Below are 6,309 nucleotides of genomic sequence, written 5' to 3'. Positions count from 1 at the left end.
CCCAGAGCCCAGGCCCCAGCGCCCAGCACCCAGGCCCCAGCGCCCAGCCCCCAGCACCCAGCACCCAGGCCCCAGCAGCCAGCCCCCGGCCCCCAGCGCCCAGAGCCCAGGCCCCAGCGCCCAGCACCCAGGCCCCAGCGCCCAGCCCCCAGCACCCAGCCTCCACTGCTGGCTGTGCGCCCAGCCCTCCCCGCGGCGGGTTTCCAGCTCCGTGGCCGGCCACTCCGCGGTCCGCGCCGCGGGCCTGGGGAAGCTCCCCGGGCAGGCGGCTCCAGCCCTCGCGGGCAGTGCCCCTGGCAGCCTCCCGCGCCCCCGGCGCTGTCCCTGATCGCGTCAGGCTGAGTCTAAGAGGAGGCCGGGAGCAGAGGGGGTCGGGGAGATACGGGGTGCTGGGCCAGCGCGGCACGCCGCCTGGGGCGCCGGCCCTTCCAGGTCCCCCGAGTGCCCCCAGCATCCGCGCGCGGCCGCCGGGCTGCAAGAAGCTGCCCTGAGTGGAGTCCGAGCGCCCTCTGCTGGTCGCCGTGCGCGGAGGCGGGCGCTGGCACCTGCAGGGGCGGCCCGGGCCGCAAAGGCGGGGGACGGTGACCAGCCGGGGGCTCATCAGAACAAATCCCCAAGTGTCCTCTAACAGAGAGCGAGGGACAGCAGGTCAGGCCCCAGGGAGGAGGGTGAAGGAGACGTGAGGGCTCCGGTTGGAGCGGGCGGCGCGGGCCGAGCGGCCTGCCCCCCTCCCGCCCTCCGTGACCCAAATTAAAGCTCAGCCGGCCCAGCGGGCCCAGCGGATCGGCCTGGGTCGTGGGTGGGCGCGCTCCAGTGGGACTTTACTCGTGGACGCCAGTGGTCAGAAGGGAGGAGCAAAGAGGACTCCGGTCTCGGGACCCAGGAAGGCAGTCACTTCTCTGCCGGTCCCGGAGCAACAGTTCCCCCCACTCTGTCTTAAGTGAGGTTGAGCGCCCCCCTTTCTGGGCACCAGGCCCTGCAGAGGGAGGGGTGGCTGCGGCCGTTTCCAGAGCTGAGGGGTTGGGCAGGCCCTCCTGTGGGCCGTCTGGGCGCCTGGAAGGGGCAGGGGGCTGGGTGTGTGGGGCCTCGCTGGGCTGCGCGGCCAGGACCAGGCCCCTGGTCTCCACGCCCTCGGCTCCCCTCCCGGACACAGCTTCGCACGCCTTGGGGTAAGTGGGCGACCTGAGGGGGGGTTACAGGAAGCACGGGGCCACACAGGGGGACAGTGGTCGTAGGGGCCCCTCTGAGAAGCCCTGGGGCGCCGTAGCCAGGCTCCTCTGTGTGGACTCAGCCTCACCGAGAGGGAGCCAGGGACTGGGGGCCACTGCGGCCCCACCACTGACCGCCCTTGGGTTTGGGAGGGCCGTGGACACTGCTGGGCCTCCGCCCGCTCACAGGGAGGTGAGGCGGCAGACCCACGGTCCCTTGCAACCCAGAACTGCTCCCGCTTGAAGGCCAGCCGGTTGCCACGGCCGGTAGGCTCCACCTGGACCCGGGTGAGGCTGAACAAGTCTGTCTACACCCAGAGAAAACACAACATTGTGGAGATGAAAGTACTCGGATTCTCTGAACAGACCCTCGAGGTCGCCCTCAGTGGGGTCGCTGCCATGGGACACCGGCTGTGGCCGCGCGGGGCTGGCTGCCGCGGGCGTCACAACAAGGTGATGAAGCGCGACTTCCTTCTAGGGTGACCCACGTGGAGGGGACCGTGCGACCTCAACAGGAAAGAGAAGGCGGCCTTCCGCCAGCACGGGTGTCCCGCCGGGTCGGTCGGGGGCCAGTGCGGCTGTAAGGGGGAGCCCGCCCGCGGGGGCCTGAGCAGGGCTGGATGTTGGATGCGGTGTGGCTGGGGACGGAGGGCTCTCTCCCTCTCCAGGCTACTTCCTTCCAGAAAGCACTTTCCTCCCGGGCGCCCCTGATTGGACCCCAAGGGTCACTTCAATGCGGACCCAAGGCCACGGCGAGTCTCTGGGCGGCCTCCAGGGCTGGGGTCAGGAAAAGCACCCCCCTCGAGGTGTTCTCCCTTTTAAGGAAGAAGCTTGAGGAACAACAGAACATCTAACAGACCGGCGCTCATCAGATGTCCAGAACCTTCCGTGCCGGAGCTGGCTGTAACTCGGCCTGACCTCATCTGAACCCCACTGCGAGAGCACGGCCCTGGAGCGCAGCCCCCCCTCCCGCCCGCATGAACTCTGACATCTGCCATGCTTCCTATCCAGACCAGGCCACGGGCTGATGTCGGGGCCTGCCCACGGGTTTGGGGAGCAGCTAAGGTCACTGCTCTGCGTCCCCCCGGAGCCGTATCGGGAGTGAGAGAAGGAAGCCGGGGGGCACCGAGCAGTGCGCCCCTGTCCTCGTGGGGCGGCCCGGAGGCTCTAGCCCTCCGTCCCATCTCCGTTTAGCTCCCGGTGAAGACCCCTGGTGCGCACCCCTGCGAGAGGCCCGGGCTGTCCCACGGACCCCTCGTGCCCCGCGCCCCACAGCAGCTCTTCCTTCCTTCCCTCATGGGAGTTCCCCTTCTCCCCCAGGCCGAGGCCGGAGGGGCCCGGAGGAGGTGAGCCCCCAGTACGGGGCCAGGACCAGCAGGGAAACTGAGCCAGCCACGCCCAGCGCCTGGGGAGTTCCGCAGGCGGGACAGAGAACTGGCCTCAGCAGAGAGAGCACCGTGCATCATCGGGCAGGACTGACTTACCACTGTGGGAAGATACAAGTAAAACCCAGAGCTCCGAGGCAGCTCATCACAGAGGTGGGAGCAGAGCCGGGGATGCGCAGCCCCCCTGGGTCCTGGCCGTTTCTGAGACGAAGCGGGTTTGGGGGGTTGGCTGGGATTTGAGGGACTTCAGATAGGTGCAGATTTGATACATTTTCTGTATTTTCCTAGTTCAGTATAAGGAGCCCACTTCCATTGCTCAGAAGAATAAACTTGTTAAATTCGGGGGCTCAGGTCCTGCCACTGTCATCATGTGGCTGCGGTTGGCGGTCCGGGCCCACCGCCCCCCACCCCAGCCGCCGGCAGCCCCTCACCTCTGCAGGCCGAGATGCCCACGGCCTTCCGTGCCTCCCCTGAGGGGGCAGGACGGGCAGCAGCGGGGGGGCCCCGAGGGCGACCGGCACCGGTCCACGACGAGCCCCAGCCCATGTTCTGCCGTTGAGAACAAGCCAGTGCAGCGCCCCCCACGCCAGGACGCCCCGCGCCCGGCCCCCGGACACCTGCAGAGGCCGGAGCTGCCTCCCCAGCTGGAGCGCTGAGCTATTTATAGGCAGTGCTCCCAGTGCTCCCATGTCGGTCCTAACGACTAGGTGTTCAGTCAAAAAAGAGCCTTTTTAGGTCAGGGAAATGAGTTTAAAAATACTTCTGTCTGCCTGCGAGTATACCCGGCAGAGGGCCCCAGCTCTGCCGTCTCGAGCGACCAGGGGCTGGGTCTTCCAGGTGGGCGCGCTCCGGCAGCCCCGAGCCCCGGCTGCTAGAGGCTGGGGCCTCCCCACCTGGCCGCACCGCCCTCCGGCCCCCGTGACCTCTGCTCTCCTCGGGGGGCAGGTGGGGCCCCGGCGGGGTCCGGAGGGGCGGGGCTCCCGCTGCTTCCCTTCGCGCGCACACCTGGAGAGGGTCTCCCAGCGCGGCTGTGCGCGCCCGTGCGTGTGTGAGTGTTCTGTGGGTGTGGGCGCGCATACGTATGAGGCGAGTGTGCGTGTGGACGAACTGAGAGTGAGTGTGCACGTGTGTGTGCCATGTGGGGTACTGCACGCCTGTGTGGGCGGGCTGTGTGAACGGGTGTGAGGCGTGAGTGTGCAAGCACGTGTGGGTGAACTCTGAGTGTGTCAGTTGTGTGTGTGTGTGCGAGAGGCAGGCAGTGGGCAATGGGAGAGTCTGGGACGGGGGCTCTCTTGCCTGCCGTGCAGTGAGGAGCGGCCTTCCTCCGAGTTGGGCATCCCGCCCGCCAGACGTCAAGGGCACCGAAGGTCAGCGAGCAGGGGTGAGCTGCCTTCTTCCCGCAAGGAGAGCTAGCTTAGACTATCAGTGCTAAAGCCCTGGGGAATCAGACATTGAAGTCACTTCTTTTTTTTTTTTTTTTTATTTGACACAGAGAGACACAGCGAGAGAGGGAACCACAAGCAGGGGAAGTGGGAGAGGGAGAAGCAGGCTTCCCGCTGAGCGAGGAGCCCGATGCGGGGCTCGATCCCAGGAACCCGGGATCATGACCTGAGCCGAAGGCAGACGCTTAATGACTGAGCCACCCAGGCGCCCCTGAAGTCACTTCTTAAATATCAAATCCTTCTCTGAGAACAGGTTTTGAGAGGAATGGAACGGGGAGGGTGACCGCCCTGGGACAGGCATCGCGGGGCCGGGGGGACAGCGGAGAGGCGGGGGCAGGCGGGGGGTGCGGGCAGCCCGGGCCGCGGGCTCCCGTGGGCGAATGCTCTGCCTTCCTGCCCTCGTGTGAGAGGCAGAGAAAATGGGGCACAGAAGGAGACAAAGGGGATTCTGGGTTTTTTGGTTTTGGTCAGTAAGTTGGTCAATAGGTATCTTAGGAATTTATAAGGCTGTTCTAGGGGCTAAGGAAGATCTTAAAGAATTCATGCACTCGGGACACCAGGGGGGCTCAGTCGGTTAAGCATCGCTGTTGGCTCAGGTCATGATCCCAGGGTCCTGGAATCGAGTCCCACATCGGGCTCCCTGCTCAGTGGGGAGTCTGCTTCTCCCTCTGCCTCTGCCACTCCCCCTGCTTGTGCGCTCTCTGACAAATACATAAATAAAATCTTAAAAAAAAAAAAAAAAAATTCACGCACTCTTCAAATTTCCTAGCAGGAATGGAAAAAGCCCACATTATTACCCGTGAAACACCCAGAGAGTGGTTTTTCTTCCCATCTTGATCACCAATAAGGGATAGCAACTCTGCACGAGGCTTTCATCCTTCTACGGCTCGGACACTGCTCCCTTCACTTCACAGATGAGAAGAGTAACCTGTAGGAAAGCAAGTGGTTTTTCCCAGATTGCCCAGCTAAGGGAAGGGGCTGGGATTCGAACATTCGGCTTTGGAGCTTCATCAGTCCACCCACCGCAGGGAGGGAAGGAGGAGACCCGCGCCATCACCCTCCCCGGGCCCCTCCTCCCAGCTCCTCTGGGCCTGGCCTGCTTCATCCTTCCCACCTCTTTAAACTCTGCCTGACGCTCAGCCCCCAGTTCCGCAGAGTAAATGGTGGGAGAAGTGGGAAGAGGAAGAGATTTTAACACATGGTATATGTAGGGTTGGCCCGGGATTGGGGTAGGACGGCCGTGGGGATTAATGTCACCGTGGCACCACTTGGCAGCAAGTCACCGAAGCCTGGGAATTCTGCGTCCGTTGGCTCAGCATTTCTACTGTTGGAACTGACACCAAGGAAACCACCAGATTTGCATATGCTCAGGGTCCTGTCGTGCTTCCGCCGTGGTGTCCGTAGCCTGCAAATCTGGGCAGCAGCTTCCGTGTCCAACACCACGGAATTAGTTCGGTAAACTCGGGAGTGTCGTACAACATACTCAACTTCATGAGGAAATATTTACAACACATCATACGGTGAAAAACAGCCGGTTCCAAAACATTATGCACACTTTGGTCCCACCTCCGTGTGTGTGTGTGCGCACGCGTGTGTGTTTTCTTAGAAAAACATTTGGATACACGCTGAAATCTCACCAATGACTGTCTCTAGAATGGCAAGTGACCTCATTTCTCCCTTTTGCTTATCTGTATTTTCCACATTTGTCTCAATGACAATTTAGTACTACGTAAGCAAAAATAAAATATTTTAGTTTGAAAACATTGAAGAAATTCTTTGTTCTGTTTCCTACCTCTAAATCCATCCTAGTGACCCCAGGGTCACCAGTAAATCCCGGAACAGCCGCCAAAATGCCACCCGGGGGGAAATCCTAGAGATCTAGGCGCCTGTGCATTTGCTATTGCTTCTAGAATGTTCTAAATGATCAGGAGTCATTTGGAGAAGCGTCTTGTTGAGTTTGGGATGGAAATAAGTAAGGTCACATGCGTCCATGAAGTGGTGAGGCTCATTTTACCAGGCTCAAAGCCAGCGCCCAAACGGCATTGCCCAAATGTGCTCATTGCTGGAAAAAGGGCTTTCCCCCCCAGGCCTGGGGCCTCCCCCGCGGAGGAGCACCGGGGACGGGAGGGTGGGCTCTGCTGTCAGCCCCGCACAGCCCGGCGCGGACCCCACAAGCCACGGCCGCGCCCACGTGGGCTGCGACCCGCGGCCTCGGTGCCCGGGCAGCTCCGGGCCTGCGGCTCACGCTCACGGGGGCAGCGCGGGGACGCCCTT

General features: G+C 62.7%; 1 long non-coding RNA gene across 1 annotated transcript; it reads left to right on the top strand.

Annotated features, from left to right (window-relative positions):
• Positions 1–1,052: 1,052 nt before the first annotated feature.
• Positions 1,053–4,930, top strand: LOC118521217 (uncharacterized). The gene is made up of 4 exons (XR_004910051.2): positions 1,053–1,169; positions 2,032–2,421; positions 2,529–2,746; positions 4,808–4,930. It is a non-coding gene; the product is annotated as an uncharacterized LOC118521217 (long non-coding RNA).
• Positions 4,931–6,309: the final 1,379 nt, after the last annotated feature.

The sequence above is a fragment of the Halichoerus grypus genome, chromosome 12 (assembly GCF_964656455.1).
Source record: "Halichoerus grypus chromosome 12, mHalGry1.hap1.1, whole genome shotgun sequence".
NCBI lineage: Eukaryota > Metazoa > Chordata > Mammalia > Carnivora > Phocidae > Halichoerus > Halichoerus grypus.
This window is presented reverse-complemented; position numbering and strand designations above follow the sequence as displayed.